This window comes from Crocodylus siamensis, chromosome 5, assembly GCF_052110815.1.
Source record: "Crocodylus siamensis isolate JL-2025a chromosome 5, ASM5211081v1, whole genome shotgun sequence".
NCBI classification, from domain to species: domain Eukaryota; kingdom Metazoa; phylum Chordata; order Crocodylia; family Crocodylidae; genus Crocodylus; species Crocodylus siamensis.
This window is the reverse complement of record NC_143399.1, coordinates 205488036-205512137: the sequence shown is the minus strand read 5'-3', so window position 1 is coordinate 205512137 and position 24102 is coordinate 205488036. Positions and strand designations below refer to the sequence as shown.

The window sequence follows — 24102 nt, the reverse complement described above, 5'->3', positions numbered from 1 at the left end:
CACATCTAGTCCAGCCCCCTGCCCAAAGCAGGACCAGCCCCAACTACATCATCTCAGCCAAGGCTTTGTCAAGCCAGTTTTTCCAGCAGTTGTCTTGCTGATCAGTAATTCTATTCCAGACTGTAATTAGGTTAACTCTGAGGGTATTTCTCCACAAGGAAATATTATAGACTATTTGAGAGGTGGATTAAGTTAACTGGAAATAAAGTGCCATTCCTCCCATAGTCGGAGCCCCCCATACAAGAAGTTAGTCAGGAATAGGTACTTTGTTTTAAATCTGCATCTTGCTTTTAATTCATATTGGTCGTCTTGACTACGTTTCTGTAGTAAAGGAAGTGCAAAGGCTGTGTGCTAGAAATGTACTGTTCAAATTGGTGCAGGTAGCAGCAGGCATTCATTCTCTTTACCAAGGCAGCAATTAAATAAAACGTTTGGCTGTGTAGAAAGTGGCTTGAGTGGGCTTTTAAAGAAAGGAACATTTTACTAATGGCCATGTTTGCTGCTGACCACATCAATTAAGGCTCTTCAGAAATTCAAGACCTGCTTTTGGCAATTGTCTGGAAAAGCCACTCTGTCTTCCGGGTTGTATTAGAAGGTTGTTTCTGGTTATGATTTCTTTTAGGCTGTTTTTTCCTGCCCATCTCTTGTCTTGTGCACTTCTAGCTCTTGTCATGTTGTCAGTTTCTTCTGATTTCTGCATCCCAGGTCAGCCAGAGGTCAGAGTCCTGTGTCCAGTTTACCAGCTAACGAGCCGCGTGAGATTGCCTGGTCCTCCAGGATCCTTATGCAATTTATTCTTTGATCCTGATATTTAGGAGTAGTGGATATGTCACAACATGGTTTCATTCAAGTCCGATTCCTGATGCTTGAAATGTTGTTGTTTCTTCTCTCTAGACAGGGTGGGCTTCATGTAAAAGAGCATTTGGCACCACCATGCTGTTGTCAAGCTCCTGCCCATCTATACTGGTGATGGTACCTGGCTGTATGAACTAAGTCAACATTTTTGCCATCACTGGTTTGTTTTACCGATCAGTTTAGACAACCTTGGGAAAGATTGATCATCGTGAATAAGCAGGAAGTGCTAGCCAAGGGAAAAATGTGTTCTTAATTTCTCCTAGCTTTCAGGTTGCTGATGCAAACTACTTGCAGTTTATATTACTTTGGCAGGAGAGGGAATAGTGGCAAGAGAAGGTTTTTCCTTTCTCTAGCAAAGAAATATGGTGGAAATGGAAGATGTAGGCACCTGTGGGCTTCATGACCACTCTCACGGGTTGGATAGATCAGACTTTGCAAAATTTGAATTAAACCCATGCTGCAATATACAGTGACACTTGCTTTACATGTGGAACATTGCACCTGTGCTGCGTCCTTCCCTTTTAACTCCAGTATTAGCGAGGTGTTAGTGCGATTCCCTCAAATGCAAAGCAAGCGTTAGAAGAAAATCCCTATCTTGGGATAAAGAAGTAAAACATGAAGGCGAGAAGACATAAATCCAAGTGTTAAAGGTCTGTCTGACTGCCTCCAGGATATAGGGAAGCAGATGGTCTTGACTTGTGGACTTGAAGGGCACTGAAAAATATTTGGTAGTTTGGGGAATCTCTTATGACATTTGGTACCATGAATCTGATTTAAGAGACTTTCTACATTTATATACCAGGGGTTAGCGTCATTTTTTTTTTTGGCAGAGTGTCAAAAATACGTATCTCCATCAGATCAACTAAAACAGTTGCAAAGAAAAATCTTTCCAAGCTTTTGGGTACAAAAAAGAATATTTCCAACTCTTTTAGTTGGTCAAATAAAAAGATATCAGATTTGCTCAAAGAATCTTGTTTGCCTATGTCCTGAGACCAACACGGCTACAACCAACACCCCCAAAAATGTATCTCGACTTGTAAGATGTTGGTGGGCCAGGGTTGGATGGTGGGGGAGTCATGAGGGGCCCAATCCTTGTGGCAATGCGACTCTGACCCCTTCCCTGACGTGCATATACCAAGCAAAATGCTTTTGCACATGTCCCGGGGGTGGCCTACCCTTTCACTGTTTTCTGAAAGTGCGTGTATTTCAGTCAAAGGATCTTTTTAATCTTTTTTTTTTTTTCTTTTTTTTTAAGAGGACTTGCAGAATTCAGTGTGGCATTTCTTATATTCTCATTTGTGTATTGGGAGCAGCCTTTTTGTTCAACACGTGCTTAACAAGTGGCATTAGGTTACTTTATTAGCAGGTGGGATAGGCAGGGGACGACCCAGGCTGGCTTATTGCCAGAACAAATGGGCACTTGATGCCCAGAAAGGAAGTGGTAGCATGGCAAGGAAGGGCAATCGTCACCCACAGCAGCAAGGATTATGCACATCATTTTGGGACTGTAAGAAGCAGTGTCCTGGTTTACCAAATGCATCCTATATGTGTTGAGGATACATCAATGAATACAGGAATGTAAAGGAGGTTAGTTAGGTGCGTGAGTCTGAAGCCGGGCAGAAGGCCTGGTAGTGGTATGTTTTAAATAGCAACTTGTTTAGAGAGGCTTGAGCTTTCATACTTCATCAGATGCTAGGCTGTTGCCTCTGAAAGCTTGCCTCTCTCTGAACAAGGTGGAGCCCGGGAGATTAACCTGCTCTGCCTTCTGCAGGAATGTAACAGTAGGAGCAAAAACCCAACAAAACCCCCAAGAGCAGTAGTTAAGTAGTCGATACCTGGCTAGAAAATTAAGCAAAGGCAACTGAAATATTTCTGCTGTAATGCAGGAAGCCTGGACAACGAAAAGGGAAGTCGAACTGCCAGGAGAGGATGTGAACCTGGGTGTTGTAGAGAAAACAAAGGCAATGGAGTAGTGATCATCGTGACTGGGATGGCAAAGGTGCTGTTTAGGACAGACAGCAAAAGAGGGAAGGGGTTCATGGCGCATGATGAAGTGATAGGCTGTAAGGAAGTAAGGGTCAACATGGATAAACAAGAACTGGCTTGTATCAAAATCATTTTGGGGAAAGATGGTGAATGTGACAGGATTTGTGGTACTGTGCTAGCTGTCTGCTCCACGCTTTAGGGTCTGTCTTACTAATATTGCTGGGGAGGGCAGTGCAACAGTGTCGTCATGGGAGACTTCAGTTTCCGAGGGGAAGACTGTAGAACAAATGCCGCTAACAGCAGAAGAACCTAGCTATTCCTGGATGAGAGAAGCCAGCAGGCGTCTTCACCTTCTGCTTGCCCATGGAGAAAACTGACTTCAGATTGGAGCAGGTACAGAAAAGGTCTGTGAAGATGCTGAGGGGAGTGAAGAGCCTGTCTTCCTACAAGTTCGCTCGTTTGGTCCGGAAAATGAAGGCTGTAAAGAGGGTTTGATTGATTGCCCTCTAAATATGGCAGGGGGTGAGCAAACGGCAGAGAAGAGTTATCTAAGCTAAGGGCCATGTTCACACAAAAGCAAATGGATATTAACTGGCCAGGAGTATATTTTGGTTAGAAATGAGAAGTTTTTAACCATTCCAGAATGAGTTTCTGGAGCAGCCTTCCAGTACTAGTATTGGGGCATAGTTTCAGTAATGTAAGGGCAAAGCCGACAAATATCCAGCTCCCAGAATCTGGGACAAATTTGCTCTATAACATCTGGGAATATAAGCATTCCCCAGTGTTGGCATGGAAGGATATATTCTGTTTTGCCTTTAAGTGCGAGCTCTTGCCTGAAGTGCAGTAAAAGAAGTTTTTTTTGTCTTTAGTTGTCTTCACTTCTGAAGTAAGTTCTGCCACGTGAAATGTCTGGGAACCTTTTGGGCACTACGTGACTGAGGGGAGCAATGGTACCAATGCTGTGGTCCCCCTGCCTTACTGGTGGTGGGTTCGGGTGTGATGTCTTGTGTCATGTCAGGACTAACGGTAGAGGTTAGATGATAGATGTGTATAGGATGCCTTGGATAGGAATGACCCTGCCTCAGGCAGGGGGTGGACTAGATGATATCTGGAGGTCCTTCCCAGCCCAACTTCTCTACTGTTTTATGAAGTTTCACTGACCTTCAGCTCTGATTAGGGTTTCATCAGCTGATATGCTACGTACACTTCTGTATGGAAAGCTGCGGCGTGTTCTTTCAGTATATAAACACATGAAACAATGAGGCATAAAGTAATTGAGGATAAAAGCAAGCTGCCTACAGCTTCTTGGATGTTTTCATGATGTAGTCATCATTTTATCAGCTCGTCATGTGGTGACCCCTGTCCTTATTCACAATCTCCTGGCATACCTGTGGCACGTAGAACAACTGCTTACATAAAACAGTAGCACTTGGGAAGGCACAATGCATTTCTGCTCTCTCTCGTGTTTAAGGGTGGTGTTCTTTCTGAGAAATGTTGCTTGTGCTGTTTTTTCTTGCTCAGTCTTCTCTCAACCAGAAACCAAGAGAAGCAACAGCATTTTTGAGTCTGCAGTGTTTGGACCACTAGTGACTGACCACAATTTAGGAATCTGTGGCCTAGAAAAAGTAACTTTTAATGGACAATTACTTGAAAGTTAGCTCCTAGTATGATTATGTAGCAAAAAAAGGCCAATGTGATTCTTGGATATAGAAACAGGAAAATTGTGTAGTCTCCCTACTCCTGCTTCTATATCTTCTGTAAGTAACTGGAATACTTGGTCCAGTTCTGATATCCACAGTTTCAAGGGTACTGATCAGTTGGAAGGGGTCTGAGAGACTGCAAGCATTTATTGAAGGACTTGGAAACCTGTCTCAGGGGGAGAGAGAATCTATTTAGCTTACTGGAGGTCAAAGAGAAGGCTGTGACATGATCAGTATAAGTACCTGTATTACAGGGAACGGGACTTCGATAGCACAGGGTTCTTCAATCAAACCAGCAGCAGTATAAAATTATCCAGGGCTGGAAGTTAAAGCCAGAAAAGTTCAAATTAGAAAAAAATGCATGAACTTAAGCAAGTGCAAGTTGTTACAGTGGTTAATTATCAAGGATAATGATGGGTTGCCCATCATTTATAGTTTTAAAATCGGGCAGAAGGCAGGGCAGGCAGGTGCCTTGACAACTGACTGGTTCAGAGAGGCATAAGCTTTCATAGCCAGCAACCTACTTGATCAGAAACCAGTTTTAAAATTGAGTTGAGAGGTTTTTCCTTTTTTCCTAAAAGATAAGCTCTAATTTTAAAGAAGGATTTAATTTGGGGATTTTATGGGCTGGACTACATGGGTGTTCAAATTAGATTATCACAGTAGTCCCTTCTGGTGCTAATCTGAATGGCTTGAATGGTGCCATCTAGTTTTTATCAGACGCTGCTGTACAAATGGTGCTCCATGCTGTACTGTAAATGCACAAACTATTAGTGTTCAGGAATGGGTCGGTAATCTAAAGCTTATTTTGCTTTGTGTAGCCATTGGGTGACAAAACAAATTAAAGGAGATCAAGCTCTAGAAACTATGAAACTATGAGCTACAGAAATGGAAAGATGGAAAAAAAATTTAGCAACTTTTCCAATGGATTATGCTTACTTGAAGCCTTAGACTAAAACTTGGCCTGCTGAGCCCTGATAAGATTGTGGTCTCTATGACATCCTAGTAGTCTGTTAAAACTCTGGTTTCCTTATTTAATTGTGTATTCATTTATATTTTACAGATAAGCTGTCTGTGGAGATTAAGGACACATTGAGAACATCTGCTTTTGAAGGTATGAACTACTTCCCATTTAAAAGTAGAGCAGTACACGCCTGGTATCCACAAATGTTTTAAACGGAATTGGTCATGTGGACGTCCTGAAACTTCAGCAGGGAAGGTGGCCACCACCTGGAGTCCAGAAACTGCTTGGCTAGCAGTAGCGCTTGGCTTTGTGCTGTCTCCTAACGCTTGGCCCACTGGCTGAGTTGCATTTGGGTAGAATTTGTAAGCTGTGGCTCCAGGCCTTCTGCATGGGGTGCTCCCAGGATGAAAGCCTGCTGGGAGCATTTTTTAACAAAATTCAGTCCTTTCCTCTTCCACTCAACAACTCCTTAGGCTTGCTTGCTTTTTTGCTTGGATCCTCCAAGCTGCATCTCCTTGTGGCTTCTGGCACTGGTTTCTGCTCAGTTTTAAGTAGCAGGACTCATGTGTGGCTCAAAGAATATAATTTCTGGCAAGTTTGGCCTCCTTCTCCTTTTTTGCTGCTTCTCTCAGATGTTGTTCTTTACCCCAGCCTGTTTGCTTGCTCTGTTGATGGTGTTTAAGTGACCCAGCTGGTCACAGTGCCTGTCTTTTCAGGAGGGAGGAGGCGGTCTGATTTGATGGAATAGTTTATTTGGATGAATTAACGAACCCAAGCTGTTTGTTATTACTCTAGGCTTAAATACTACACTTACTGTTCTCGGTTAACAGATAGTACCATGTAGCTGCACTGCTTCACTGGTGTGCCTGCAGACAAAGGATGTTTAAGGGGTAGGCAAGTTTGTTCCCTGAGCGTATGCACGTACTAGCAAACAGATTACGCATGAACTAGAAGTCTGTAACCTTTGCTTCCTCTGTGAATAGAAGTGACAGATTTTAATGGATGACAACTGAATCAATGGTGCTGCATGGAAATCATTGTTTTATACAAAATTGTCCCTTTTCTTTAAGCTTCTGCTGTTCCTCAGGCTTGGGTGCATTTGGTGAATGCAGTAGGCTGCTTCCTGTCTTCATCCACATAGCAATACTGAAACCAGGGAAAGAGATAAGATAAGGAAGAGGGCCCAGCCACAGCCTGTATCTATCTACAGTTAATACTGAGGTTTTTGAATGGACAAAATTTCACCAGATTGGTGAATGTTGCCTTTGTCAACCATTGTACTGGGCAAGACTTGTTAAATAAAACTGTCGGCTCAAACCTTCCTTGAAGCCTACAATCACTTCAGTTGCTTTTAAGTAGTTTCCCTTTTATGTTTGGGACAAACTTCATTTAAAATACTCCTTTCTGAAACAAGGCTGACTCTTAACTGGCTACTGGTATAGAGGGAGCAAAGACTGGTTTCATTCAATTCTGACTGGAATACGTCTCTCCAGAAACCACTTGTGAACTAATATCACAGAAACTGGCTTCTTTCTAATCGAGGAGCGCAGCTGCTTGACTGTCGGAGCACCTTAATGCACAAGGCAAACCATCTTGAATTATTTTCCATTTTTAAGAACAATTTGAGTGGATGCCAAATAGACTGGCTTATTGCAGTTGGGGGAGGGGGGAGGGGAAGGGCCGGGAGGGGTGATTCTGATTTCTGTGCATGTTTTTTGGCCTTGGACAGCACTAGAGGAGATGGTGCATTACCTTCCCGGGCCAGGGATTTAAGGAGACATGCAACTGAACAGAGAACACGTAATCTTAGGAACACTGGAGCACGCGCGCCCACACCCGAGACGCAGCTTTTCCATTTTGTTTTCTCTGGCCTGTCTGCCCAGTCCTGTGGGTGTAGAGCAGTTAATGAGTCTACAGTATTGCCACTGTCTTGGGTGACAATTACAGCCTCTCAAGGCTTTTTTTCTTAAACTGATTGTCGGTCTTTCCAGCTGCTTTGTCTAGGAAATGACATAAAAATGTAATGAAGACTCAAGGCAGGCTTGCAAGAAAGGTGCTAGGAATATTTTGCTTGTATCTTCCTTGCCCTTTCTTCCCTTCCCTCCCCAGTGTTTGCTGTTCCAGACATTCAGGATGTGGAAGCACCTGTTTGATTTCCCAAATGGCTTATTTCCTGAGGTACTTAATTCTGGCGCACGTGTTTGACTCAACATTCATTGCCTCTTCCCCATTCCCGTGTCTGGCTGTATGAAGGTAACTGCCTTTGGGAGACCAGCTGAGTGTGGGGCAGCAGGTAGTACAAGAACATGTTCGGGAGGAGGTGCCTTGGATGACCTTGATGTTGGTGATGGACCTTGGATGACCAGCCAGCATGAAGGTCATCCAAGGCGCTTCCTCCTGAATATGTTCTTATACATTAATTAAACATTAATGTGAATTTCATGACACATTCACATGGAAACGGTGCTTTTTCAGAGAGCAGTTCTCTAAAGTCAGAATCGAGGATAATTAAATAAGAAGTTGACCAGTTCTGGGAAAACCTGGTCGTCCTGCTTTCTTCACCATCTTTGTAAAGGTGGAAAACTGGACTGTTGGGCATCTTACTTGCTTCCTCTGAGAGTGGTGTTGCACTGTTTTCAGCTTGCAAGGTTGTGCGCTCTGAGCAGTATGCAAGGACTGCTGCCTGGCATTTTAAGTTTGCAGTGTAGATGTCCTAGCATTACCTGAATAGCAGGACAAAGAGGTAAGTGATCTCTGATTTTTCAGCATACTGTGCTGAGTCTTGTATGGTGATAGATGGTAAGAAACTGTTTCTTGCTTACCAAAAAGGAGTGTGGTCAGAGTGCTTTTATTTTAATAGTAATGGCCTATACAAGAAAGAGAGGAATCTGTCCAGTCCCTTCTCCTTCCCCTTTCAAGGGGAAATTGCCTGTGCCTGAGTGCATAGTACCTTGGCTGGCTGAGGGTCAATAACTTCCTAGTTACTGCAGTTGTAGCTTCCACAAGGAAATGAATCATTCTTTCAAAACTAATTGAGCACACCTGAAAACACTGCCAAGGAACCCAAACCTCCTTTTTCACTCCTTTCTCTCCAGGAACCACGGCCTTTGTTTTGTAAGCGGCACCTCATTTTTTAGTCCCAGTTGAATATATTTGTTGTTGAGAGAACGGAAATAGAAATACAATGGCAGTTGGACTGCAGCAGCAACTCCCTTCCTCCTCTCTGCTGGCTTCCTGCATGCATTTCGGAAGATGAAAACTGCTCTTTTTACACTAATTAGGTTTGGAAGAAGAGGCATTGGGCTACCTAAATTTAACGTACCTGGAGGTAGGCAACCACTGATCCTCTAGATCATGGTGTACATATAAGAGGTCTAGTCAGATGCCTGATGATGAATCCCATTGTGGCTGATGAGCCCAATTTGAGAGCGACACAGCTTGCGACAAGTTTCACAGATCTATGTGTTGTCTGAGTAGGAGTTCAAGTTTGCAATGCACTGCTTCCTTCTTTCTCACTTTGCTTCCACCCTCTGGATCAAAGCTGCTTCATGTTGAGCTGCACCCGCTGCCAGACCAGACAGGATTCCGCATGCTTCTCCCAGCTTTCTGCACTGAAGTTGAATGACTTCTTATCCTGTTTTGCACACAGCACAGTACTGCCCTAAAGGGCAACCCCACTTTGTAAAGTCATCTTGAATCTTGCTGTACAAAGTATTCTTGGATACGGTCTCCTCCCATTCTCCTGACCAAGGCTGATCCATCGCAACCTCCTCATCTTGATGGTGGTTTTTAAGTGAGTCCGTCCTATGCACTTTCTGAAATTTGTTATGTGTGTACCTCTGTGTTTGCTAGTCTGTCTTAACACTTAACTGTGCATGACCCTGAAAATAATCTCATCTCATGTGGAACCATGCAACAGGAAGGACAGCACACAGGTCTCATAGATTTACATCTTTACCTTAGCTGATAGTTTGCTGTTATTCCAGGCACGTTTCTGTAATAGCCTGAAATTCTTTGCTGCTTTTCCAGTTCTTTTCCAGTTCTGTTGGTCAGTTCAGTCTGAAGGTCAAAATGGCTGCTGACTCTAGAACCCAAGTAGCAAAAACCATCAATGACACCATGATTTATCCTCCAGGGTGGTGTCAGTCACTGGTTCTTTCATCTCTTGGTACATGATCGCAGTCTTTTTGAGACTAATTGTCCTCCTGAAGCTTGTGCATGACTCAAAATCTGCCCAAGAGATTTTTCAGGGAAGATGCACTGTGGGCAACCAGGCCTGTGTCATCTGCACACAGGAAGTCTCTCTCAATACCAGTTTTTTTTCACCTTGATCTTTGCTCTAAACCTTGCAATGTTGAACAAACCTTTGTCTGTTACCGTTCAAAGATAAATGCCAACATTGCTGTCCTTGAACGCAAGAAGAAGCAGGAATGAAAAGTAGATGTTAAAGCATAGGGCAAGACGCCTGGTTCACCCCATTGTAGATGCTGGAGGTGTTTGATTCTTTGTTTTCATACACTGCAGTTGCCTTCATTCTTGGTGTAATGAATGAATGATGCTCAGCAATTTGAGGGGACAACCCAGTTTCTTCATAGATCTCATCACTGCTGGAGACTCTTTACAAGAAAAAGGGAGCTATTCCTCCACAAGACTGCTTTTCTGTGCTAAGCTGTGGCTGGGGATTGATCTTCATTCAACCCCGTGGTCAATCTGCTTTGGTTAGTCTATAGGGTGTAAATCTACTCTGCCTTCTACAGATGCTCCTGACAGACTCTAGTGTCTGCTTAAACTGCCTCTAAAATCTGCATTTACTACCCTGCTTTTCTATCTAACATGCAGAGAATTTGTCCCAGTTATTTTTTCCTGGAGTGCCTTTACTGATTATAGCACATTTTCCTGGAACATAAGCAGAGAGCATATCCTTATATAGAAATAAGACAGTTTATATAGCATTTAACTCCTAATAATATTCCAGTGTTGTTATCCACCACTACTAGGGCTCTTTCTAAATATGCAGGAGTTTGCTTCAAAGATTTCTGCCTCCTAAAGGATCCAAAATAATTTGGGATGTGGTTTTAAATGTTTGTTTCCTGCGTTTGTCAGGATGAGCTAATTCGTCCCAGATTATCGGGTGGAAATGGATCAGAATTGACCGTGGGTTGCTGCTGCTAGAGCTGAAGGTTTTGGGTATAGGACAGGCTGCCTAGAGAAGCTGTGGAGTTTCTGCCCTGGAAATTTTAAAGAGCAGATTGGACAGGTATTTGGCTGGGGTGGTTCAGATGGGAATGATCCTGCCTTGAACAGGGGGTTGGACCTGATGAGATCCCGTCAGCCTACCTTTTCTCTGATCCTGCATAGCAGGGGAACACTTTTGGAGTGAATCTCTTAATTTTTTTAGTGTGCAAAGGATTCTTCTCCCCCATCCTCCCCTATTACCGATCAGTTTGAACGGGCAACAGATGCATGTGCTTCTCCATTTTCTGACCACTTGTCATCAAGAAGCTGCCATGAATTTAATGCAATAGTAGCAGTTACTACTTTAAGTCACCATTTTCTATCACAACCAACTAATGTTTCTACCCTGAACAGTGCTGCTCCCTTTTCAGAGCTGGTGAATCCCATGAAGCCCCTGCAGCACTTGGCCAGCTGCCTGTTTTGAGTTTAGCTGAACAAAATTCCTTGTGATCTTCTTTAAGAAAAAGTTGTATTGCCACGCTGAGAGTCTCCTGTTAGAGAGAATTGGCTGCTGCTTCCCCCAGAAGTCTGTTTTGTGTATTTGTCCCAATGTATGGCCTGGAGCAATAAAATAAGAAGTTCAGAGTAGAGCAGAAGAACTCGATTGTTTTACAGCTTATGTGTTTTCGGAACTGACTGCTAAACTGAACGCTACAAGTCGGCGCTGCTTATGTAGAATACCCTTGTCTAATGCAAGGAGCTGATAAGTCAGGTTATGAGAAGAGGGACATAATCGCTGCCTGCTTTTTCAGTCTCTTGCAGTGTTTTTCTGCTAGTGTTAAAGGTCTCGGTTGTTAAACACGGAGCCAATAGTGGCTAAAGGACCTCAAGCACTTTCTGAAATTTGTTGATGGGCATACGTGTGTCTAGGCGCAGGCTGGCAGAGGCAGCAGTGGATGCTGGAATAAGTTTTTGGTCTGGCAAATAATCTCTTTGAGGGAGAAATTGGTTCTGCTGGTTGGGGGAGTTTGAACCCCACTCCATACTCACGCCTAAGATGCTCCGAGTGAGCCTTGCACACAGTGCCTACGTTGTCATCATTCAGTCCGTCCAGGAAGAGCGTGCACCAACTGCAGATGCTTCCTCAGCCTGACGAATGTGTTTGTACATGAAAGCTTGCAAAGAAGAATTTGTTTTCCAGCTATTTAGTTGGTCTAAAAAAGATATCAGATTTACCTAAAGAACTTTGTCTGTCTATGTCCTTAGACCAACATGGCTACAACCTATACCCCTATGTCCTCATTTTGGTTTTTATTTGCCCAGAGAGGCTGTGGCGTCTCCAGGTTATTAAGAGCAGGTTAAACTTGAGTGAGATGCTCCTGCCTTGAGCAGGAGTTTGGACTGGATGTGACCTGGGAGCCCTACCTGCACTTCCCCCATGATTATATTGTTCTGAAGCAGTACGGTTGCTGAATGATGCTGCCCCTTTTCCTTTGTGTTTATAAATGGAATATTTGACTTCCAGTTTTTTTAGATACTTTCCAGAGCAGTTCTGACCAGAAAGGCGACTTATTCCTAGACATTTAGATGTCCCAAACTGCTTCTGAAAAGTTGAATGCTGTATGCTTTTAAGCATTATTTTAAAAGAGGAATTGCATGTCGAGCTGTAGCCTTGCATTTTAAACGGGGATATTTGTGCATAAGCATAAACCAATGGAAACGGCATGGGGTGTCTCTAATGCAGCTGGTCTTAATAAATTAATTGTCACAGTATCTCATTGATCCATCTGTACCCAAAAAATGCGCGCGCACACACACACACACACACACACACACACACACACACACACACACACACACACACACACACACACACACACACACACACACACACACACACACACACTCAGCCTCTTTGTACCATTCAGACTAACTGGAATAACACAGCATCGTCCAAAGTCGGAGGTGCTGGTCCAGAAATATGTTCCATGCCTTACACTACAGATTAAGTTGGATGAGGTGGCTCAGCTCTTACTGTTTTTCAGGAATTGCATGTTCACATGCTAGCTTGCATGCATATGTTTGAAGGATGCTCCGTTGTACACCAAGGCAGCACTGAAGTAAGAGCATGGCTGGAGGCTGTATGCCTAGGAGATTTGTACTTGGAAACAGCTGTCCCTGGCTAGATGGCACAAGTTGGATCAAGTTCCACAACCACAAACTTTCTGGAGCTGCCCTGCTTTAGTCCATGAGTACCTGGCTGGAGATTTGGCAGTCGAGCTTTGGCAGCTCAGGCACGTGCAAAGCAAAGTAGTTGCTAAGGTAGCCAAACATGCGAGCAGTTTACCTTTTACTTTGGAGCCAGCATATTGAATGCATACTGAAGCAAGTGGAAAGCTGCTGCATTTCACTAAATATTGGTGATCATGCCCACTCTGAAGTAGCATGGCTGGGAGGGATTTCGGTGTATATGGACTAGCCAGTCGTTTACCATTGTCTTTGTGGATAGCCTACAGTGCGCTGCTGTTGTCCAGCCTGCCAGCGATGCAGGAAACTGGTGGCTCTCAACATTTCCTATACCAGGTCCTTCGAAGATTCACCTTGTACGTAACAGTTTGGGAAAAACCAGATGGTCAAGCACCTCTGACGCCTGCTTGACCCCAAATTGAAGAGCCCCCTGACAATCTGTATCATCCTGGCTTCAGTAGTCACGAAAGACATCCTACCTGTTTGAACAGGGTTGTTGAGGCTACTGTCCAGAAACTGATGGGAAGATTCCAGACCATAGGAGGAAAAAACCTAAAAAAAAACCCCTTTGCCTGTAAACCAGGAGAGTTTCTCCATCTTGATTGATCTATTGGCCCACTTCTGTAACCATCTCTTAATTGGCTGAAGCCTTTTCCAGATTCTTGCATGTGTCCAGGGGGAAGGCTCCTTGAACCATCAGTTACAATGACCAGACACAGTGTTGCCACCCAACTGAAGACTGTAGGTTGAAATCTCTGAAAGTCTCCTGTAGCTGGTGAGGTCCTTCATGCTTCACAGTGGGGCAGAATGGTCCCTGGAGTCTCTAATTTTATTCTCTTGAAGTTGCTGGCCCTCATAATCATATGGAAGAGAGCTCTCAAATGCAAGTCATTGCAGTGTTTTGCATAACCAGGTAAAATAAAATAATTGAAGACCAGTAAAGCTGTTTCATTTATTTCAGAGGATTAATTCTGACACTTGGAGATGGGGCATCAACAGTGAGACCTGTTTTCATTTCAGTAATTACTAGTAGAATTGTTTCTCAGTTCAAAGCTACCTGATGATGTGCTCTGATCACCAGCTTTTATTGTACTGTGTAATTATGGTGCAGGGCTTATGTTTTTACTGAAGGTGATGTTGGTCCAACCCCTAATGTGGGTGTTCAGTTTTATATCATATAGAGGTGCTTTGTATAAAGCAGCACAGCTGGTATGTGAACAGTCCCTAGGTGCCAAATGTGCAGCTTGCAACTGCAAATGTCTGTGGCTCACATCAAATGGAGTTTATTAAGGTAACCCCACTGCCATGATGATTTTTTGTTTTTCATATGAAGTTGTCACACAAGAAATGAATTTACCACATTTTTTAGTCTTTTATGTAATGTATTGGTGCAGAATATGGGGGGGGAGGAAGAAGGGTGTCTCTTTTTTTTAAGAGGTAAGGTCCAGTTTGCAGCAGTTCACACAGGGCCTGGCTATAGCCATCTCACTTTACATGTTGAGCAAGAGGGGCTGCAAAATTGACCATCTGAGGCTTGGCATGGGATGTCCTTGGGGTATTATTCACCACTTCCTTCTAGTATCCCTTTGCTATTCAGTCTCGCCCACTCCTGCCAGATCATTTCCCACCAGCTGGAATGGTTTCTGCCACTCACCAGAAGGGATAGCTTCTGCAAGCAGATAGATTTTACAAGTTATCGCAAAATAAGGTATCACGTGAATTTTAAAAAGTGATAGCTATTTCATACTAGGTCCCATGTGAATATTTAAGCAACAAAACTGCACTTTAAGCTTGGCATAATTTAATTTTGGAATCTCTATTATGCAGTGCCTATTCTGAACATTTCCTCTATAGATAAGCCCTAATTAATACATAATAGAATTTGTAACAGGCTCTGGATAGCTGTATTGTTAAACTTTAAGCGGTAAATGCGATTTTTGTTAGCGGCATCAATAGAAGCATTAGGTGCAAGATGTGGGAGGTGGTGGTGCCTCTTTACTCAGCAGTGGATAGGCCTCATCTAGAGCATGGTGTGCAGCTTTGGGCTCTGCATTTTAAAAAGGACGAGAAGTTAGAGTCCTGAGGGGAGCGACAGGAATGATTAAGGGCTTGCAAAGCAAGTCACATGAGGACAGACTGAAGGAGCTTAGGCATGTTCAGCCTATGGAGAAGGCACTTCGGAGGAGACATGATAGCAGTCTTCAAATACTTGAAGGACTGCCATAAACTAGAGGGGAAACGCCTCTTTTTTTTCTTTTTTTGCTGCAGAGAGCAGGACTTGAGCCAGTGGCCTGGTGTTGCAGCCAAGTAGATTTAGATTAGATATCAGGAAAAACGTCTTCGTTAGAGCGACAAGGCAGCAGAATAGATGCCTAGGGAAGTTGTAGAAACAGTGCCATCACTGGGGGTGTTCAGGACTAGGTTGGACAGGCATGAGTTGGGGGTGATCGAGGAGTAGCTATGCCCATAGCAGGACATGAGTATTTCCCATGCTTTTTGGCCTTGCTGGTTGCCACGTGGGGCCAGGAAGGAGTTCCCCCTCTCATTGCCACACACTTTGGTGGAGGGGTGGGGTGGGATCCTTTTCAGAAACACTGGCTGGCTTCAGTGGAAGCTGCCAATGCTCTTGCTAGGACTAAAGCCCAGAGATTTGTGGCTGGAGGGCATTGCCCCTCTGCTCAGGATCAGCCCAGTTTGCTACCTATGGATTTAGGAAGGAATCTTTATCTCATGGTTAGATCGGTATGGACTGGAGCGGGGGGGCTGCTGTCCTCTAGCCCTCTTCTTGGATCTCGAGTGTGTTTTAACAACTGTTGCTGCAGCAGGACAATGGCCACTGTCCCCCTGTTTTGCCTGTGGTAGGTTGGGGAGTTGCGCCTTGTATTGTCAGGTTTTGATTGCCTGTGTAGTCTTTCTAATAGGTTAGACAGTAGATTCATATAGGACAGTGTGGATGGGGATGATCCTGCCTCGGGCAGGGGGTTGGACTAGATGTGATCTCTGGAGGTTTCTTCCAGGCCTACGGTTTTTTTTATTCTAAAAATAATCGAATCAAGTTGCCAAAAAATCACAATTTTCTTAAATCATTATAACTTAAAAAATAACTGTGGGATTCTTATCTCTTTTTCTTCTAGCTTGGAGACTTCTTAGCATTCATAATCTTGTACTTTCTTTACCCCATAAGGAGCTAGAAGCCTTTTAAAATGAAAACTGAGATGCTCTCGTAATCTCATGTCTCTAGGATTAGTGGATTCTGGATATTGCAACGTATAATAAAATGGTGGGAGCTGACAACATTACGAAGGAGTCTGCTTGCAGAAAAAAGTTGCCTGGGTATATCTACACTCAGTAGACATCTCCAGGTAAAGGTACAGAGCTGAGGGAGTGCAGGGTGGTTGGCAAAAGCAGATTTCTAACTCGAAGACCTTTTACAGTCCTGGCTTTTTGGCAAACGCATTATTCTCTTCTTTTTGCTTTTAGTTAAATGGAAGCTGCTTTCCTTTTTGATGCATGTACTATTAAAGGAAAACAGCTGACAGGAACAGCTGGTTGCCTTGCCTGTTTGCCTTGTGGCTTAGCAGTCAATATGTAGCATAAAAAGAGACTGCTTTATTAACCAACAGTTTTCAGAACCCTTCCCCCTGCATTTAATTGCCTTCCTCCACTGTCTCCTGCCAGGTTTAAAAATCGGAGATTTTCCCCCTTCACTTGATGATATAAATGCCTTATTTTGTGCTGCTTTTTTTTGGGTGTAGTATCTAGAAGAGCCCAGGGTTCTTGTGACATGAGAAACCAGCACGCAGTTCTGTCTTCTCTGGCTTTTCCTTGAAGAACAGAAAAGCATTTGAATTGATACTGTATGGCTTTAAACACACAGGGCTGTGCAGAGATGGGCCCTTTACCTTTTATCTAAAGGAGTTAACGTTTATGGTTTTGGAGATTTACATACCAGTCACTTTTAGGCCCCTTGTTTAAAAGCTCCGAGTCATGTGCAGCCAGATACTTACCCTAAACTTTGAAGAGAGCCCCTTGCAGTTATTGTCTATGAACTCATCTTCCATGTGGCTTTTTTGAGAACCGACCAAGACCATTAATCCCCACCTTTACATTCCCTAATCTCTACAAAGGCTTATAGGCAAGTTATTCTTGTACACCCTATGAAGCGGCATTGGCAGGGGAGTCTATCATCCTGCAGCTTAGGAGAAGTATATTAGTGTGTTTTGTATTGGCCAGGAGGCTAGGCAACTTCATAACGTAACCATTGCTTGCTTGGGCGCTTCTATCATTACAGCTCCGATTTATTTAATAATAGTGACAGAGTTTCTTAAAGGGGGGACATTCATTTTGAATGCTGGGTATTCTTCCACTCTCTTCCCAGTGCGCCTTGGTGCAATTAACACTCGTAAAGCTCTCTTTGAAGGCAGAAATGCAGTGTACGTAACTTTTGTGGTTGGACATTGATTTAATAACTCCACAGTTATGCTGGAGTTGTTTCCCTTAGCTCAAAGGTATAGGCGGGAGTGTCATCAGTGGAAATGAATGATGGCTCTTTTCTCTACAACCTATTGCGTTTGCTCATGTCCCCATCAGCTTAACTGTTCTTCCAAAGCAGTTGTTCTCAACCTTTTTAAACTTGAGGCACCCCATGGAAAATGCCAGTTCCTAGCTTTCACTTGGGGTTTTTTGACGATAGAAGCATAAGAGAGTAATTCTTCTATTGCAAAGAGAACTTGGTGGCTGCAACAGGGCAGGCTTGTTTGTAGCTTGCATTCCTGTTTGAACTCTGGGTTTATCTGGTGAATTGTGTAGGTGTTTTCACACCTATCACTGATATTGCACGGGACCCGGAAACACTATCCAGGATTTTGTGGCAGCATCCTTTTCTAAAGCCCTGCTGCTCTTTCTTTGCCCTAGAGGTTGCTGGAGAAGTGGAGGGCCTTATTCCTGGCTGTGTGAGTACTCCCAGTTCCTGCTGGCCCCCAGAGCAAGGAGGAGTTTACCACTCCTCTTTGTTCATGGCCTGACTCAGAAGAGCATAGTCACCTTGCCCTGTCCTGGGGTCCAGAGCTGGAAGTGCCCAGCCCATTTGAAAATCAGATAGTGGGAGGTCTGTGTGTTTCTCCCACTCCTGTGGGGCAGATGTACAAGGGGCATTAAACTTTCAGAAAGAATGGCTTCCTTTCCTTATTTTTCTTTCCATCCCTTCCCTAATGAATGTTGTTCAGGGATCAGCTATAGCCCATTCCTTTTGGGACGCGCTTGTTCCAGTGTTTAGTCTTAAACTATGCCAGCTTATCTTTTTGGGAGGAAAGGACCATGTAATGTAAACTGGAACCAATAAAGCGGCAACAATATCAGCTTTGAGACTTTTTTGACCAGTATTGTGCGGACACTCTCGATTCTTCTTTCTACGGTTCACAGATCCACTGCAGGGGAGCCATCGGCCTGCGCACAGCCCTGGCAGGAGGAGCAGTGTGTATCCTCTTTCCTTGGCCGCCCCCATGGCAAAAGGCTGGACTAGTGCTTCCTCCATATAGAAAGCAGGACCCTTCGTTTCACTCTCTCAGATGAAGAGATTGCTTGGTATCCTGCCTGTCTTGTTCCTGGCAGTCCTGCTGCCACAGGAGAGTATCCCCTCACCTCTGCTTGCCCTTCATAGGCATATGGTGCCCTTGCCTGCTTTGGAGAGGCAGCTTGGCTGAGAAGAGCCAGAGGCAGAAGGAAGGTTTTGTCTCCAGCCTCTCATGTGCTCTCCTGTGACTTTTATAGGGAGCTTTGTTGGCTCTGGGCAGCATGCACTCTTCCTCACTGTCCAGTCCAGCAGGGTCACTTCTGTCTACTTCCCTGTCCAGAAAGGGAATCGGCAGGTTTGGAAAAAAGCAGCTTCAGGGGCAAGTAGCCCCATTCTCCCCAGGGGCGGCAAAGCCAGAAAGGCAGCATAGCATAGCTGTGGGAACGTGGCATTTTGTCCTTGCCAGTAGCAGCAGTTCTGACGGTGCCGACCAGCCACTTGCCCTTGTCCTTTTGCTTCTTGGTGGGCTGCAGGAAGGAGGGCGCTGGATGCAGCCTGGGTGTTGTGCAGTGCCCACAGCACTCGAGCCCATGAAGGGCATCCTGAGCCCAATTCACTGCCCCTACCCACAGCCCCTTGCATGATCTCCACACAGCCCAGGCTGAGACCTCCATCTGGTCCAGGTGGATCCGATATGTTGGGGGTAGAGCCAGTAGCATGACAAAAGGGAGGGGAGGTGATTGGAACAACATCCTGGGGTGCTAACTTGGGGGGCACAAATAGCAACAGCCTGGCTGCAGCCCCTGTTGGGTTATGCCTCTGGGTAAAGCTTCTGGGGAGAGCTCATCCCTGAGATGCAGGAGAAGTTCTGCTTAAAGGATGAAGGCTAGCAGTCTGATCAGAGTTGGTCAAAGGGTAAAGTATCTCTTACAAAACAGCATTAATACACTTTGTCAAGAGTGGGTTTAGTATTGTGATTTTTTTTTTTTGTAATTTAAATATCTGTAGCTGTGATGGGTGAGCTCTGTGCCGGGATGGGTAAGTGTGTAAAGTGTCGTCCGTCTTGGTTTTGTACAACAGCATAAGTGATAGCTGGGTTTGTACAGATGGGGGTGTGGTTTATCCTGGGGATAGCTCAGACTGTAGGCTACTCTTGTGCATTTTCCACTAGGAGACGGGTGATAGTTGGTTTGCCCTGATCCAATGGCTCTCCTGGGACAAGTTGCAGACATGACACCTGTATTCTACACCAGTCAAGCAGTTTGCATCCTCTGTCCCTTGCATATTTACACTGGTATAAATGGGATCTGTCTAGGCCAATGGTTCTCAACCTTTCTAGACTGGAGGCCCCCTTCAAGAAATGGCAACTGTGTTTTTACTCTAATTGACTGCAGAAAAATACAAATGTAACTCTTGTGTTTCAATGACTAGAAGACCACAGCAAGGCAGAATGGGTTTTAATGCTCTGAGTTAATGTTTCAGGGGTCTTGGCTGTAGGCATATTGGTCTAAGCACAAAGCACAACTTTTCTGCAACTATTTAGTTGGTCTGATAAAAGATAGCACCTCTACCCAAAGAGCTTGTTTGGGTCAGTGTTTGAAATCTCTGTGTCTATCTTGTAAGTAGTGTAGTTGCTTGCACACCTCAGTGGTAATATTGTGCAGCTTCCTGCGGCATCTGTAAAAATATCTTGTGGCATCCCAGGATGAGAATCACTGGTCTAGGCCCTACATGAAATAAAGGATATTATAATCTCCTTTCTCATGCGTCCTAGGAAGGTGTAATAGAGAATGGCATTCCCTTGTCCCACCTAAAAGGCTGGGAAAGTGTCAGGATTATTGTTTTTTACTTGTTGCTCTGGGTTATCACATCCTGATATCTAACTTGCTTTTCCCAGTTTCTGTTCCTGAGTCTCATCCCCTGCTACTGCTTCTACCACCCGCCCCCAGGAAATGACTGTGGCGAGGCAAGAGGGACAACAGCCCTGAGATGATGGGAGAACCACTAGTAGGAAGGGGCCTCTTGGATCACCATTACGTACTTCCAGCTCTTTGAAAAAGAAGCTGGAGCAATGGAGCAGTAGTATCTCATTCTGCACCAGCCAAACTGTAACCTGGCTTTTGCCACTAAAAATAAACTTGGCTATTTTTTGTGATCAGAAACTTAATCTGTTTAACTGGAGTGGTTTTCTTGCTACACAGGCCGTTTACCAGAGGCCTCCAAGTTCAGGCGGGCATCAATTCATTGTCTTCCTTTTGGATGTGAAGACTCTCTTGGCTGGTGTCAGGCCAACAAAAATAAACCAATATGAATGATCAGAACTGTAACAGTTTGATTAATTCCCCCCCCACACACATGCTGTCACAAGCAATACCCATATGGGTTGTAGGGAATGCAAGCACGGCCTTTTGCAAACTAAAAATTGCATGTGTTCATTGTTCTCCAGAAAAAGGAAAGGCGAGACCTGGAACAGTTTCACACGCATACGTGGGGCCCTGGTTCTTGGGATCAGGTACTTGCCTGCATCCACTTGCAGCTGTCTTAGTGATTTAAAGTGGGAAGCTATGGAAGTCTGAGCCCATTCAGTCGTCAAAGAAATCAACTTACGGTCCTGACTCCTGGCCAGAAGTTATAGAAAAGGGAATAGAGGTCGCAGGCAAGCTGCAGCTCATGAAATACAAAAGAAGAGGATCTCTGCAAGTTGCAGCTGGAGGAAGCATGGGGTTGGTAGATCACCCCTCATCCCAGCCGTTTTCCCGTCTCCTAACCAGTCCTGTTTAGAGTTAAACCTACTAGGGGAGGTTACTGGTAAATGAATGAAATCCCTCACAGTGCCTCGGGTCTGAACAGTACAAGCAGGCGCTTTGGAATCGGCAAACGTGGCCCTGTCCAAACCTCTTAATTTCCTAAAGGAGGTTTCTCTTAGAAGTATTGCTGTGTTGCTGTCTGCAGATAACCCATCTGTTTTGCAGGCCGTGGCATTGCTTCTCATCCCAACTTTTAATTGTTACCATTTGATCTCCCAGGTTGTATCCAAGTTTCTTTCCAGGATCCTGGTACCAACAATAGTGGCTTTTAGAGAAGAAGGAAATTTTCTTCTTCATAGACCATTTTTTTTCCTGATTTCGGGTTTCTGTACAGAGAAAAGGCAGACGCAAATAGTCATACAATGCATGGAGTGGAATTGCCTTTGCAGTAGGCGACAGTAATTGTCCCCCCGCCCTCGCAACCATCCCCCCCCAAACTATAGTTGAGACAACTATGGTTTAGGAAAGCAGACTAAGTATCCCAAATGTGCACATTATCTCAGTTGAAGGGAGCTTTGTTATGGCAGGGTATAAACAGGCTGAAGCGCCATTAAAATGGCCCTATAAACCTTACTATTCAATAGATGTTTTCAGGAAGCATGGATACATTTTCCTGTTACTAGTTTCACATTAGCGTTGTCCACATCCTTCTAGATTCAAGCTTTCGTTAATACTGAAACAAACTGATTTTAAATCAAGGTTCAGTTTTTACTAGTGATCTTCTAGGGACATTTCTGGACTGCAGATTTCAGGCCTGAAGTCACAGCACTCCTAATCCTGTGAACATAACATGTTCCACCGGAGCAGAGCAAAACGTGCCATGTGCCGAAACGAGCACCCTTCTGGCTGGCCCTCAAGTTCTGTCTGGTCCTCTTGGAAGAGCCAACCTTTAGTGAGCCATGGGCTTGACCCTAAATGAAGAAGTTTATGAATATTTAACGCATTTCATTGCTTAGGCTTTGTGACAAAAGGGAAGACGGTCAGAAAAGGGTAAGCGGATGCTTCAAAAAGATGAGGAAGCTTTAATAAAGCCCTGGTAAGTCACCACTTCCACTTCTCATCAGACATCTGGAAAGAGGAAATGACTGAGCAATAGCAACATGAGGAAACAATAATGATTCTAACTGGGTTTTGTTTGCTTTAAAAGCAAAGTGAGTTATAGCTTCATTTAAATGAAAACATTCCTGAAATGAGGTTTATTATCTGATGTGGCACTCGGAGGTAGAAATGAACTGGGATGCGAATGCAGGCATTGCACCATCACTTGCTTATTGGCATTGAACAATGGCGATCTATCAAATTTAGTTGCTTGAATGAAAGCCTAGATGTTTTATAGGGGTTCTTGGCTGTTCCACATTTTGGGTTAGTACTCTTTGTTTGGATGGTCTTTTGCCCCAGTCATGCAAAGCAGTGAGACAGTTACTTCCAGTACAATTAAAACAAGCTTTCTCAAAGGGGTTATTTTTCTTAAGGTAGCAATTGAGCAGTTAAGTCACTATTTCAGGGGTGCACCCATTAAATGCTCTCTGCCCTGTGCAGAACTGCAAAATGATATACCGCATATGGCAGGTATGGAGAGAGTAGCAATTTAATGGTCACTTAAAACAAAAACACAAACTTGTTGTACCCTTCAGAAAAGGCTTTCTGAATTCAGGTTCTGCATGAAAAAAGGAGGCTATTGTATAAACGTCTTGGAATTGTATTTCTACATCCTGAACGCTTGATGTTTCTGAACTGGCTGGAGGTGACTTGGGTCTTTACTTGTGATCCTGCAGGGCCTTCTAAGTCATGGGACTTCTCAGAGCCCGGTCCTGGCAGGTGCCATATACCCTCTGCTTGCATGTGAAGTCCAGAGACTGTTCAGTACCTTGTGTGATCTTTTCTTTAGCTTGTGCTGTTGAACGTGACTGTATGAGTGGTGGAAGGTGTGGCTGGAAGCTGTGACTTTTTCTCCAAAACTTCATTTATTATATTAAGAGATGTGCTTTGTTATAATGGAAACCACTGATTCTACCTGTGCATTTTGGAAAGCCTGAATAAATCTATTTAGCCAGGCATAATCAAATGAGGTGATCAAGGGAACCCATCTGCTTCTATATAAAAAAAGGTGGTTTATTTTATATACATGTACATGTATCTATAGCTGATGCACATAGCCAGACTTCTAATCACTTTTGCACATCCTGTCTGTTTGTAAATTGTATCTTCCTACATTTAAGAAGGCATAGTTGGGACTGGATTTGTAACTTTTGGCACATCATTTGGATGAGCTGTTAAAGACGTGCTTTGGATGTACTTTTTTATATAGTTGTGGATAATACAGGAGTAAGCAGCTGGATGGAAAAGGGGGAGAGATCTCCCAGACTAAGCCAACGCCCAGTGAGTGAGTGATACTATACAGAAAGCGCTATAGTAAATTTATGGCTTCACCAGTTAGACCTTAAAACGGGTTTCTAGCCTAGCTTGTTAGCCACTCTGTGGTAATTGCCTCCATGCTGTTACTGTTCTGCTTTCCCCATTCTCTCACCAAGGGGCAGGCTGTTTTGTTTAATGCAGGATATGAGGACGTACCTGGGCACCTGTTGCAGACCCACTGTAGGGTCACACCTTTCTTTACCTTGGGATATCTTTTGTGTCAACATACTGTGACTTTGCTGGACAGGCTGGCTTGGGGTGGTTATTCCTAGCCAGCTCAGCCCCACTCCCTGTGCAAAAGCCAGATAGGAAGCAGTCCAGGGACTGAAGCTCCCTGAGCATGTGGAATTGCAGGTTATAAGGTTGAGGGAGCCAGAGATGGTCACGTTCTGCTGCTTCAGTATAGGAGAAATGTGGAAGGGCTGTATGAGGGGCATGTGC

The 24102-nt window shown here is 44.1% G+C and overlaps 1 protein-coding gene across 8 annotated transcripts in view; it reads left to right on the top strand.

Moving 5' to 3' along the window:
- Nucleotides 1-24102, top strand: part of MAP4 (microtubule associated protein 4) — a 219784-nt gene that overhangs the window by 40781 nt on the left and 154901 nt on the right. For all 8 annotated transcript variants that reach the window (XM_090048017.1, XM_090048021.1, XM_090048020.1 and 5 more), the window contains exon 2: nt 5605-5655. The gene's annotated coding sequence lies outside the window, so the exon portion shown is untranslated. The remainder of the gene's footprint in view (nt 1-5604; nt 5656-24102) is intronic.